This window comes from Mastomys coucha, unplaced genomic scaffold (assembly GCF_008632895.1).
Source record: "Mastomys coucha isolate ucsf_1 unplaced genomic scaffold, UCSF_Mcou_1 pScaffold11, whole genome shotgun sequence".
Lineage (NCBI taxonomy): Eukaryota > Metazoa > Chordata > Mammalia > Rodentia > Muridae > Mastomys > Mastomys coucha.
This window is the reverse complement of record NW_022196893.1, coordinates 27458703-27473151: the sequence shown is the minus strand read 5'-3', so window position 1 is coordinate 27473151 and position 14449 is coordinate 27458703. Positions and strand designations below refer to the sequence as shown.

At 43.0% G+C, this 14449-nt stretch overlaps 1 protein-coding gene across 1 annotated transcript in view; it reads left to right on the top strand.

Moving 5' to 3' along the window:
- Positions 1–2167: 2167 nt before the first annotated feature.
- Positions 2168–14449, top strand: part of Scaf11 (SR-related CTD associated factor 11) — a gene marked incomplete at its 3' end in the record, with an annotated part of 40690 nt that continues 28408 nt past the window's right edge. The window contains exon 1 of the mRNA XM_031359668.1: positions 2168–2305. The remainder of the gene's footprint in view (positions 2306–14449) is intronic.

The window sequence follows — 14449 nt, the reverse complement described above, 5'->3', positions numbered from 1 at the left end:
GGTATTGATTCTGCCTGCTACACTATACAGGTAGAGTCTGTTGTCTCTGAGAGCAGGCTAACTTCTGAGGTCTGTCCTGATGGCACCTCTCATCTCTCTGTGAGAGCACTGGAATTACAGATGCCTGCTGTGGTGCCCAGCTTTCTCTGGGTTCTGGGGAGTCAATCTCAGGCCCTCATGCTTGTGTGGTAAGCACTTAATGAGCCGTCTCCCCAGCCCTCATTTGTTTATTATTATAAGTGAGTCTAAAATATTAACAAGTATGCCAACTACACCTACTTTATCCACCCATCTTATAGTTTCCCTCTTTTATAAATTAAAAAAAAAAGGAAACAAAACACATTTTTATCATGGAAACACAGTGAAGAGGAGAATTCCGTATAAAGAAATAGGCAGGGCCTCTCTCCTGGGGAACAGGAGACAGCCTATTACAATGCGTCTTCGCTTCTATTAGGAGTATTGTGGTGGGGGGGAGGTGGATGGGAGGTGGTGGTGGTCAAAGGGCATACAGTTTCAGTTAGGCAGGAGGAGTCGTTTCAGGGGCTCTCTTACCCAGAGCAATGGTTACAGAGTGGATTTTAAATGTTATGAACACAAAAGGCAGAGTAACAAATTTGAAGTAGATCTGGAGTTTGAGGGTTGGTCTATATATCGACATTCTGCATTAAAAACAAAATAAAATACATACAAAAGAATACTGCACTGTACATCTTCACCGGGAACTGCTCTTACTGATAAAATTCTCTGGGGGGGTGGGGGGGTGAATTCTGGAGCCCGAGTGTACACAGGAAAGCTAAACTTCACTTCTGTAGGATGGCTGACTGCGCCTTTGACCTGATTCTGTCCCACAACAGCTTCAACAGGTTTTTAGGTTTTCCTAATCACCAGCTTCAATCGTCATCACTACAAGAGAAAGGTCCCTCAGAAAGTCTTGTTTCATCTGAACAATGTATTTTAACACCTCTAAATTACTACAAAATACCTGCATACATCACCACCATCACGTTTCCAAACCTATGAAGATAGCGCACTGCCAAGCAGCCGACTTTGGGAGAGACAAGGCTGCCATTCATGCATTCCTAAGCGGCTATTTACCCAGTCCCTTGCTGGTGCTCGGCTCTGTCAAGAGCTTGGTGAGACACCATCCATCTTCGGTGTGACGTGTCCGGCAGTGAACAGCCAGGCAGCACAAGATGAAGGTGGCAGGGAAGCCACAAGATCAGGGAGGAGGGCAGGGGACGTTGCAGCCAGCAGTCTGGGGAAACGCGGAGACGTCAGTGCTCGGCTGGGCTCGAAGTAGGGAGGGAACAGCCCGGGGTGGGGTGGCCGGGCGACAGAGTGGACAGCAAGAGGACAACTAGGAAAGGCTAGAGCGTGGGTCAGGGGGTGAAAAAGCCAGCGCCTGATAAAGACATCTCCGAGATGAAACAAAAGATCGGAGGACGCTGCAGGGCAGGACATCGCCGAGGGACTCAAAGGGGAAGGAGCTCTTAAAGCCAGCCAGGCTCGGTTAGCCTCGGCGACGCGGGCTTAGGGCGTGGGAGCGTGCTCCGGGCTGGCAGGCCGCCGCGCACGTGCGCCCAGGCAGCTGGCTGAGTGGTTGGCATCCGTGCCAACCACGCACGAGTCCTTCTCAGGGCTGCAGGCTCTCCAAAACATCTTTATTGTCCCCGCCGACCCTGCCGGGAAAGGTCACCGGAGAGGGTGGCGGGCGGCGGGCGGCGTGCAGGAGCGGGGGCGGGGGCGGCAAGGCTTGAGCACTGCGCGTGCGCGGAGCGCTCCGAGCGGCAGGAGGGCGGGGCAAGCAGATCGTTTCCCAGAAGCCCCGGCCACTCGCAGCCTCCCGAGCTCCCGCTCTCCGGCCTGGCGCCGTGCCCCGCCCACCACGTCCGTCCGCCCGTCCGCCGCGGCTCGCGGGCGCCCCCTGCAGGTCCGGCGGGGTACTGCGGCGCCCGGGAGCAGGCAGCGTGCGGCGGGTCCAGCCGCTCGCCCGCCCGCCCGCGTCGTCACCACAGTGCGCCGACCTGTGGCGGCGCGGCTGAGCCCCGCGGAGGGGAGGGAGGGAGGGAGGGAGGGACGGAGAAAGGGAGGGAGCCGCCAGACACGGCGGGGGAGGGGAGCGGCGGTGGCGCAAGCCGCGCGGAGCAGCGCTGCCGGGGTCTGCTGCTGCGTGGCTGCGTGCTCCCGACCCGGCCGGCCGAGCGGCCCGAGGAGTCCATGGTGCAGAACTTAGCGGCGGACTGACGGAGACCGGGCCTCCTGCGCTGGCGCGGCCGCCGGAGCGACGCCTGGACCTCGGCCTTAGGTAAACACGGCCGGCCGGCTGATGGGTCGGCCGGGGAGAGCGGACGGACCGCCCCGGGCGCGGCGCGGCGCGGGCCGGGCGGCGGGAGGGCGGGCAAAGTTTGGGGCTCACGCGCGGCGCGGCGCGGCTCGGGCGGCGTCTTTCCGGGCGAGCAAAGTTGGAGCCGCGGGCCCGGGCGGCGCGGGGCGGAGGTCCGGTTTCGTCGCGCGCGGGGCCTAGGAGCGGCGCGGCGCGGCGCGGCGCGGGCTGCGGGGCCTCGGCCGAGGCAGGAAGGGGCTCCGGGCCCGGCCTGGCCCGGCCCGCGGCCCCCCCGCCCCGCCCGCAGTGGGAACGTGTCGGCCGGGCTTCCGGGCGCTCCCAGCCTGGCTGCTCTACCGTGGAGTTCGCGTCCGTCTCCGAGCCTCCCGGCCCCGCTGGTGAAACCAAACTTCACTAGGCTGTGACCTCTCGATCCGGCGCCTGACCGAGCTCGGCCTTTCCCCCGGCGGCCGCCTCCCCACCCCCGCCTCGTTTTTTTAAACCCCGCTGCCTTGGGCTGACGACGGTGTAACCGGCCAGGAGCCCGAAGCTCAAGCTGGCCGCTCAGCCCGCCTTCGACCCGGGGATTTTTGTACCCTTGAGAAGATGTTAGAAATACATGCTGGTCTTGCACGGATCTCGAAGAATTCATTTAATCAGACACCTGGTTGCAATTGAGGGAAACATTCCCAGATTGAAATGGTGAACTACACTCCCCAAGCGTTAATATATACAATATCGTATTACAGTAGTACAGTTAATCATCTTCATGTGTGAGGTAGTAAACAATGCATAATGTAAGTTTTACATGCTGGTTGTACTATGTAAAACTACCGTCTTACAGTGTTGGCTGTGGCCCCTTTTCATTCATTTTGGATTACATTTTGGCCACCATCCTTATACTACTAGCAGCGAACTAACGTGTATTTAGGCAAAAACTGACGAAAAAGTTTTTAGTGTACCTTGGCTAATAGGTGGTAGTATTAAAACTTCCTCCAGTTTGGGGCAGTTTTCACTGAATTTTGGGCAAAGTATATCAATAAATGCATTTTCTCATTTTCAAGGAAAAGATAACTCATGTATGATGTATTTGCCACAGCTCCACAACAGTGAAGGCAATAGAATCTTAGCCCTTGCATTTAATCGGTATTTTTAATAAAATTTTATTCTGTAATCCTGCCTCTCTACACCATGCTCCTTCCCCCCACGCCCCCTTTTCCCCTCTGCTTTGGCATTGGGCTTAACCATTTTACTGTTATTTAAAACCAGAAGGAAAAGGTTGGTAGGTTGTTGTTGTTGTTTTCTACCCTATTAGGCAAAAAAAAAAGATTTAAAATATCTTTAGGTATGAATTAATTTGCGTTTTGTTTATGTAGCCTTTTTTTCTTTTCTTCATCGTTTTTCTAGACAGGGTTTCTCTCTGTAGACCAGGCTGACCTCAAACTCAGAGATCTGCCTGCTTCTGCCTATAGAGTGTTGGGATTAAAGATGTGTGCCACCATTGCCCCACTTGAGGTCAGTTTTTCAAAGATTAGCAGTTCTTACTTTAGATTCACTTTAGCTAATAGTTTTCCCCCCTGTGCTTGTGAATAAGTAAACAATAATTCAGTTTTACTATAGTGGAATTTATCTTTCAAATTGAAGTACATTTTAAGTTTTTAGTTGGGTTAAACTTGAATGTTGTTGCCCTTCTGTAAATATACTGAAAAGGCAGCCTTCAATATGACAAAGGAGAAAAGTACAAAAGAAAGTATAAATTAGGTTACTTAAAAGTGTGATATGGAGAAATTTTTAAGAATTTTCTTTCTGGAATTCCTTCATGTAGTTATGGGCCTTCTATTAGGCATTCTCAATTTTCCCATCTTCCTGGAGCATCCATCAGTCTATGAGCAGTTTTCATGAAAACCTCCCTAAGGTGCTGCCATCACTGACAGATACGTTAGTAATGAAGTACAATGGTAACCACCCATCAGCCTAGCTAATGACTGCCCGTTTTAGATACTTCAATGCACCGTTCTAAGAGGGCAGTGTGCCTCAAAGTAGTAAAAACTAGTTATAAAATAATGTGCACTGTGCATCCCAGCATCTGCTCTTGTCTTTTAATGATGTAAATGGTGTTTTGCCTTATTTTGCCTACAGAAAATCAGATGAGTTTTATATATCATATAGTGCATGGTGGCCTTGAACTTCTGATCCTCCTGCCTCTGTCTCCCAAGTGCTGGGAATTACAGTTGTACCAGCTTTAAAACCCAGGTCATTTGTTTTTTTTAAACATTTACTTTGTTATTTACTTATTTGCTTGTGGAGGCCAGGGAAAGGTGTGTGATCTCCTGAAGCCAGGTTGGGACAGTTGTGAACCACTAGATGTGGGTATTGGGAACTGAATTCTGATTCTCTTGAAAAGCAAGTATTTTTAACTGTAGAGCCATCTTTCTAGTCTCCAAATCCAAATTCTTAAAATTCTGTTCCTCACCTTGCACTTTGCTTTGCATCTGAGCAGTGGTCACTGCAGTAAGCTGAAGAGCCTAGATTTAAAGTAGCCATGGTGTAGGGGGCTTTTGTGGGCCTGAGATGGTTCACTGGGTAAAGGCCACCTGAGTGTCCAGTCCTTGGAACTCATACAAAGATGAAAGCTCTGGCCTCAGTGTGTGTGCCATGCTGTATACCCCTACTCTAGCACAATAGTAATAAATTAATTGAAAAGTATATTTTGAATTTTATTTCTAAGAATTACCTTTGAATTTTGTCCTTTTTTAATAATTAAAGTTATGGCACAATAAAACTTGAATGTGAGAATTTTAAAACACCATCCTTTATTGCTTGGAAAATAACTTCCTAAAAAGACAAACATGACAACACGATTTATCTTTGTTAACTCACAGTCTTTAACGCTCTCCAGCCAGAGTGAGTCTTTTGTATTAGATTATGTTACTTACCTTCTCAAATGGCTTTCTTTCTCAGTCCCAGTAAATCCATAGTTCTCACTGTGGCCTTTACATAACTCTGAAGTTACTTTAGTTTCTTCTTTGACTCCATCTTCTTACCTTTTTTCCAAGCACGTTTCTCCAGTGCTACCGAGGTGTTCTCTGTGTGTCCATCTGAAGCAGCAGCCCTTCTCCCACGCTTCCTATTCCATTTTATGTCAGTTTCTCTTTCCCCACGGCATTTGATTTCTTTCTGACATACTACTGTTAATCTAACAAGCTTATTATGTTTCTTCAGTCTAATGCAACTTCCATGAGAACAAGTTTTGTCTTAGTTTTTTCTTTCTTTATGTTGCAAATGTATGTGTATGTGCACATGAATGGAGTTCAGAGGACCGCTGGGGAAGTGTGTTTTCTTGTGGACCTTAGGGATCAGACTGAATCACCAGACTTCAGTCAAGTGCAGTTACCTGCTGAGTCATCTCACTGGCCCAGGCTTTGTCATTTTGCCAGTGTTTTACTCCTAAAAATTTGAACAATGTATAGCTTTGTAGTAGGTAAATGACAACTATTTCTTGGATTCATATGCTTTCTGTTATAACTATTAAAGCTAGTATTATAATTTTTAAAAAATTATAAGTTTTTAAAGTTTATTAAGTCTCAACTCTTGAATAATTTGCTAAATTATTTACATTCATGCATATAGACTATGTTTACATAGAGTCCACATATTTTTTTACATGTGCACACATGTATATGTCTATTGAGTGTCTGTTTACATGTGCGCTTGGGTGCCTGCAGAGGCACCAAACTTCAGTTATGCGAGTTTGTGAGCCACTTGATAGCTGGGATCCAAACTCTGGTCCTCATTATTGAATAGCAAATGTTTCTTACTGCTGAGCTGCTCCTCCAGCCCAGGAGTCCTTTTAAAAAGAAGAGTGGCAGTTTATGGCCGTAAATTTGTCATTTGTGGAAACAGAAATCCTAGAGTACTTAGCTAAAAGCAAAGTGGTGTAACCTGTCTTTTTGTTTTTGTTTTTAAAGTTCCTTTTTGGAAGGAACTTTATTTTTGGAAGCTTGATAGGATAGACAGGACTGGTATTACGGTGCTAGGTCTTGGAGAGGCAGTACTAGTGAAGATCTGTGTGGAGGCTTTTAGCAGTAGTCAGGGGAGATGAAAAACATTGAATAGGTAATTGAAACAATAGATATGAGTGAAATTGCCCTGGGAGGGAATATAACTACAAAGAAAAATAGAGCTGCCCTAGAATGGAAACACAGTGGCCTTAAAAAGTTTACTGGAAGAATGTGAGCTCCCAGAGAACACTGTGAAGGTCAGAGGAGCTGAGTTGAATGTGTTGTTACAGAAGCCGCAGTGTCTCAAGGGGAGTGTAGTTAGTAAGGTCTAGTGTGGATGAACATGGGTAAGAGTTACACTTTTGTTAGATATAATAGTATGAAACACATTGGCTTGTTGACCAATTAGGACCTTAAGTTTTTTTCAAATTGGTGTTTGTGTAGTTGCTTGACTAGTTCTAAAAGTGCTGAAATCATTTTAAAAAATTATTAACCCAAAGTATAGAAGATACCTAGTGTTACTTAATTACTGCTAGCCAAGATACTTCACCTTTTACTTGGAGAAACTTTGTGATATTAGATGTATTAGTCTATTTTACAGAAATGACTTGAGCCTCTAGAGCCATTCAATGATTTAAGTGTTAGAGTTTCTGCTTCATATCTATATGTAGGGTCACCTACATATAGGTGACATATAATGTTGGCTTATAGATAGGCATTATATCAGTTGTTTCAGCCTTTAGATCATTGCTGTCCAGTAGACATTTCTGTGATCTAAATACTGTGTCTGTCTCCACTGCTAGTAACAAGAAATCTGGCTGGTGTAATTGGGGAACTGCAGAGTGTGGTTCCTGTGCTTGGTTACCTGACTGAACCTTGGTGGTTATAGAATAGAAGCCATTGAGAATCTCCTAAATATGAAAAGTCTTACAACAAGTAGAAGTGAAGGGGTTGGTGATTTAGTTCAGTGGTGGAGCATTGTTCAACAGATACAAGGATTCCATCTCTAATCTCCCAACCCCGACCCTCAAAAGGGAAAATGTTTACTCTAAAACAGTGGGGTGGGTTTTTTTGGTTTTTGTTTTTGATTTTTGGCTTCCTAATGTTGTGACCCTTTAATATAGTTTCTCATGTTGTGGTGACTCCAAACCATAAAATTGTTTTTGTTGCTGCTGTTATGAGTTATAATATAAATGTTTTTTTGGAGATAGAGGTCTGCTGTAAGGGTCATGACCCACAGGTTGAGAACTATCGCTCTGTTTTAAACATACTGCTTTGATTACATAAGACTTTTAGGTGTTCTATGTTTTGTAGGTTACTTAATCACAAACTTGAGAAGAGTTGTAAGTCTAAACATTTTTTAAAAACCTTGAACCATTTGATTCAGTTGCAGATGCAGTCTTAATCATTACAAATGAATATATTTCGGTTCTGTTGTTATTTGTTTTTGTTTTTGTTTTCAACACAGGATCTCACTGTGTAGATCTGGCTACACAGACCAACTGTGTACTCACTAGACCAAGCTCAGACTCATAGAAAATCCACCTGCCTCTGCCTCCCAAGGGCTGGGATTAATGGCACTCAGTTCTTTAATTATAATGTAAGTATCAAGGTCAAATAATTAATCTTGTTATCTTATTACTATTTAACCTCAGACCTCATTGGTTTGCCAGTGTCCTTAATAATTTTATAACAAAAGCATTCTGGTTTACATTTCATTCTAAATGTCTCTTTAGACGGCTAACCTAGAAAAACCTTAAGGTCTTAGTAACTAGTAGATAGTTTGTAGGGAAGTATTCTGAGATTAAAGGTTTGTTAATGAACTTATTTATCTTTACTTGTTCAGATTTGGTCAGTGAAAGAGTCCTTTAGTGCAGTTTCTGTCAGCCTTTCTTTTCAGTTGCTTTGAGTATGTTGAGAACTTACTTTTTTGGAGGTGGGTTGGGATGTGTGGGTGTCGAATGTTGAGATAGAGAATAAGAGAAGAAAGTTGGGGACCTTGCATACCAGGAACTAGCTCCACATGACTCCCCCCCAACAGTGAGGTTAGACTTTTATTGTCTTTCATTTAAAAAGTACTTTGTTGTTTATGTTCTGAACTTTCTTAAGGACTTAAGCATATGAGAAAGGGTGTTGTGTTTGTGCTGAATGCCCGGGGAAGAGTCCTCGGAAACCTTCAAAACAGTTCTTGCTTAACACAGTTCACTCACCCAGCACACCATCCTGAGAATCAAATTCAGGTTGCGTGTAAGGCAAGTGCTTTGACAGTTAAGACATCTTATCGCTCATTGCAGCTGGTTTCAACCTGTGGCTCATGACTACTTTGAGGTCAGGGTGTCACGTATCAGAATCCTGCACATCGGATAGTTACATTATGATTTTTAACAATAGCAAAATTACAGTTATGATATAGTAATGAAGTAATTTTATGGTTGGGGGGGGTCACCACAACATGAACTTTATCAAAGGGTCCCAGCAGTGGTTGAGAACCACTGCATTCATTAATGCAGACTTTTAAAGACTAGTGTTGGTACATTTTTTATTGAATGTTAGGTATAGGACAAAGCATGATTCATACATTATTCTGTTGAGCTTAGTATTAATCAGGCTCTCTTACTGTCATCCAGAAACTAGTACTCTTCATTATCTCTATCTCTCTCTTTTTTTTTCTGTCCCAGACCTCCTGCCTTCTTAAGCAAATTTGACTGAATTAGCCCTGAAAATGTTTTTAAACAGTTGTTTTCTTTACTGTAATTAGTCAGTAGTTACCCCCTTCTGAATTTCTTAGACACTTCTTACTTGTATCAAACATTTGGTACTTTGTGTATGCAGTTTTGTTCATTTTCTGTATCTTATTTCTCTAACTATGTATAGGAAAGGGTACAGTATCTTAATTTACATTGTCCTTATATTCCTATGTCAGCCTCTGTACTTGAACACAGTTCAACAGTATAAAATAAATGAAAACAGTATTAAGACAACATGTTGTTTTGAAAATTCCCAGAGCAATGAATCTTTCAAATTATGGTATTCTATTGTAAATATAGTTGTAGCACTATTGTATGCCTGATCACCCATGAGGAAACATTCTGTAACACTAGTGTTCTAATGGAGAATAATTAATAATAATGTTACTAGTTTCAAGAAAAATTGAAAGCTATCATTTACTTGAAAGCCTTATTGTGAAAGAACTTTTTAGGTAGAGTGACTTCAGTGTAGTACTTAATAGTATAGTAGTTAATTAGACAATCACATAATAGGAATGAGATATATGAAACAGTAATTGTCTTTATTGCTTCAAAACTGCTACAGATGGCAGGAAAGATGACTGCCTGGGTTCAATTCCCAGCACCCGCATGTGCGCAGACTTAAATAAGGCAAAACATCCATACACATTTAAAAAGTTAAAACTGCCATGGAAGTAGTAAAGTTAAAATTATTGGGGAAGCCAATATAAATAAGCTTTAAAGTAAGTTTGAAATATATTTCATATTAGTTACATAGCTACTCCAGCTTTCTGATTATTGTTTGTGTGGCATGTTTTTCCATATTTTATAAAAAGAGACCTATACTTTTTTTTTTTGACTTTTCCCAACATTTTATTTTTAAATGGTTCAGATATACAGAAGGAAATAGAAGAGTCAGAGCCAGTGAGTCAGAGGTAGTGAGATAGCTTAGTAGGCAGAGGTGCTGGCCACCATGCCTGCAGACCTGAGACTTCTTCTACATGTTGTCCTTTGCCCTCCACACATGCCAAGGCATACATGTGTGTTCATGCTCACACATCATAGATAGATAGGTACGTTAATTAAAGGAAGCTTTTAAGTAAAAGAAGTGTACTGAGGTGTACACGTTGTCAGCACTCCACTGCTGACTCTTTACTTCACTGCTCTGTTTGCCTTCCCTACCCAGGTCTCCCTGTGTCATTTCACCATCTTTTTCTATACATCTGCTTCCCGGTAGCGTGTCCCCTACACAGTGGGGTTCTGTGAGCCTTGGGCACAGAAGGAAACATGACTCAGGATTAGGGAGCTATGCAGCACCTTCAGCTCCACAGAAGATTGCCTGGAAAGCAGGGTACCCACCTGCACAGGCATGCCCAGCTCGTTTCAACCCAAAGATGGGATCAGTGAAGATGGTGAGGGCAGGCGCTGTGGGATCCTGGACACAGTGTTCCAGAACCATGGCATGTTCCCCATCCAAGCAGCATCTGCCGGTCCGGTCAGCATAGCTTGTGTGAGGAAGAGGGGCTTCATGTTCATCGAAGTGTCCAATTCTTTAGGTACTTCAGCTTCCTCTGGTTCTTGCTCAGACTCCTCCTTGATGCATTTGGGCTCTGGCTCCTGAACAACAGAGAGCTGGGAAGCCTCTGCAGCTTCTGGGACCACAGTGGACTAAGGAGCTCAGCCAGTTCTTTGTTTCTTCTCAGCTTTGCTAGCCACCTTGAAGGCCAAACCTTACAATGTAGACCCTCTTTTTCCTAGACCAACGGTTGGGTCACATCAACCAAGAAACTGCCCCATGTGGCCCTCCCAGGTCTGTGCCTGCATGCACAAGTTGCCATGGCTGAGACCTATACTTTTTTTTTTTTTAATATTTATTTATTTATTTTATGTATATAAGTACACTGTACCTGTCTTCAGACACACCAGAAGAGGGCATTGGATCCCATTACAGATGGTTGTAAGCCACCATGTGGTTGCTGGGAATTGAACTCAGGACCTCTAGAAGAGCAGTTGGTGCTCTTAACCGCTGAGCCATCTCTCCAGCCCCACTTATACTTTTATGTTGGAACATAAAGTTGAGTTTCTTAGGGAGTTAGGAATACAATTCAGCTTTTTCTCTGCCTCTGTTCCCTACCTCCGTGTGTGTGTGTGTGTGTGTGTGTGTGTGTGTGTGTGTGTGTGTGTGTATTATTGGCATATATATGCCACAGCATATATAGAGGTCAGAGGACAATCTCAGATTTGGTCCTTACTTTTTCCTGTGTTTGAGACAGACAGGGGAGTTGGGGAGATGACAAGAGAAGGAAAAGGAACAAAGTGGTGACATCTTCAGGGGACATGGGTAGGAAAGAACACTAGGGAAAGTGATCAGCTAATGTACGTCTTGAGAGAGAATAGCTTCTCTTTTAGGGTGATAGAAATGTTTTAAACTTGATTGAAGTGGGAATTTAAGGGTTCTTTGGAAAGTCAGTTGTGTTGGATGGTGTTTTGCTAGGGTAGACTTGAAGGAGTGTTTTTCTGAAGTGAACACAGAGAGAGGATGTTCTGCTAAAGCAAGCTCTCGAAAGGACACGTGATGCTAACAACACACATGTATTGGTCTACCTTACATTGCATAGTTGAGCTCTGTTTGTCAAGACTCCATAGAGAGGAACTCACCAAAAAGCTTCTGGTGGTGTGCTGGGGCTTCTTGCAGCTTCAGTGGACTAATGCTGATTGGCAGCATGATATCAGCTGAGACAGTTTCAAGTGCTGAGGCAAGACCCATGGAGGACACGTGATGTTTGGAGGGTATAAATAGGACTCCATCAGTGACAGAGCCTGAGCTTGGCTTGCTTATAGTGTGGGTCTCGAATCTTTCCTGAACTTTGCTTTGCTGGGAGAGGCACAGCCCAGAACTTCTCCTAGTGTTCCTCCAGAGTCTCTCCTGCTGACTTGTGCTGAGGCTGAGGCCTGGCTGTCTCTGCTGGTTTGTATTTGCTATCCTGATACTATTGAACTGGACTACTGGTGTATCCGTGAAGTGTTTGCAAGTGGATTGAGCGCTGCAGTTGACCTGTTGATTTCCAGACAATACAGACGGGAGGGAGTTGCTCCAAAGAACCCCTTCTAAACAGGTCCACTTTCCCTGTATCCTTTCTTTTCCACTACCTCTGATAGATGGTGGGCTACAATGGAGGTTGAAACATTTAAGAATCATAATTAAAATAAGTTTGAAAAAATTAAAAATATACATAATAGAGGTATGTTTCTTTTTATTTTATATGTTTATTACTGGACTTTGAAATCTTTTATTTTTTAAGGTTGCACACAGATATTACATTTTATCAAGGCATGTGTGGCATGGGTGAGTCTGTCTTATACTTTGTTCTCACTGATTCCTCTTCCTAACTTCCCTCTGCATTTCCCTTTCTCCTTTATCTGTTTCCCTTTCTTCTAGTTAGATTTCCTTTTGTTTTCCTGTTGCGTCTTTTTCATTACCTTATTTCCTCCTTCCTTGAGATCTCCTTTTTCTTACTCCCTTTCTGGTCTGATTACTTGTGAACACATATATGTAGACACATGCACACTTAAATTTATGTTCCATATGTGGGAGAAAACATGCTATTTGTCTTAAAGACTTAATTTATATCACTTAACATAATTTTCAATTGTATACATTTTTCTTCAGATGTCATTTTATTTTTTTTAATGACTGGCTACATAAAACTCCACTGTGTATATGTACTATATTTTTCCAGTTGTCTTGTTGATGGGCATCTGGACTTGTTCTCTTCTTCACTAATGTGAGTAGTATAGCTCTGCACATGGATGAGTAAGTATCTCTTTGATATATTGACTTAGGAGTCTTCAGGATGTACGTGAGAGTACTATATACTGGGTTATATGATGGGTCTTGTGTGTGTGTGTGTGTGTGTGTGTGTAAGAGGTTCTATTTTTGATGACCGTCCATACAGCGTTTCACAGTAGCTATGCATGTTTTCATTCCTAGTATCAATAAATAAGGGATCTGCTTTTTCTGAAACCTGGCTAGTGTTTGTTCTTTATTTCCTAAATGACTTTTTTTTTTTTTTTTTTTTTTTTTTTTTGATTGCCAAGGATAGCAGACACTTTCTCAAGCATTTGTTGGTCACTTGGGTTTCTCTTGAGAGCTGTCTTATTTATTAGGTCATTGTCCCATTAAGTAATGGATGATTTGGATGTTTTAGTGTTTAAACTTTGCAGTTCTTTATATATCCTGGATTATAATCCGCCATGTAGGTGGCAAAGATTTCCCCTCTTCTTTTTTCAGTGATTGTTTCCTTTGCTGTGCAGACACTTCTTTGAGGTGATGCTGTTTACCAACTTTATTTCTAATGCTGTTGGAGACATTTCAGAGCAGCCCTTGACCATGCTTATGTCTTGATGTGTTTTCCTTATGTTTTCTTGCAGCACAGCAGTTCTAAACCTGTGGGTCACAACCCCATTGGGAGTCAGATGACCCTTTCACAGGGGTTGCATATTAGATATCTTGCATATTAGATACAAAGTAGAAACAAATAATTTTATGGTTGGATGTCACTGCAAGATGTGGACACTATATTAAAGGGTTGCAGCATTAGGAAGATTGAGACCCACTTGTATTAAGGTCCATTTTGATTTTTTGATTCATTTTGAGATGATTTTGTGTAGGGCAAAAGATCTAGTTTCTTTCACAAGTGAAAGTCTAGTTTTGATTCATTGGTTGAAAAGGATAACATAGCAAAGCCCCATCTCAAAAAGATAAAGAAGAAAGGTACCTCTGATTTGTGGGGTGTGGCTTTCTGAATGTTAAGGGACTGTTTGTCTAGGGCTTGCTTTGACGCTCCTTTTGGAACTTGAGTTAGTGTGTGGGTATTACCTTCGCATGGATTTGTAGAATGTTGTCTGAGTATTCCCAGTCTTTAGAATATTTTGTTCTAGGAGTGAATTCATTCAGCTTTTACTTTTCTTTCCTGTTCCTTTTGCTATTAACATATTTTATTGACATTTCTTACAATGTCAAATATCCCATATCACTTTTTACTCGAGGCTGTAGGAGTCATGAATACAGCAGACTGTCTGACCAGTTAGAGATAGGATTTGAGAACCCCATTTATAATTTGTAATATCGATTGTAACATTACGTTTAGTAGACAATCTTAGTATTTTGTGATTTCTAAAAGCTTTGTGATCTGTGTTGGACTTTACAAAAAATAAACTTAGTGTATTTTTTGGGGGAACATGTCTATAATATCCCAGTACGGGAAGGCTGTTCAAAGACATGGTACTAACATCTGACCTGCTTTGTTAATTACTTAATTTCATGTAAAATGGAGATGGCTTCTTGACAGGGCACTAACAGTGAGATAATTTATGACTTGTTAAAAAGAGGTAGCTAA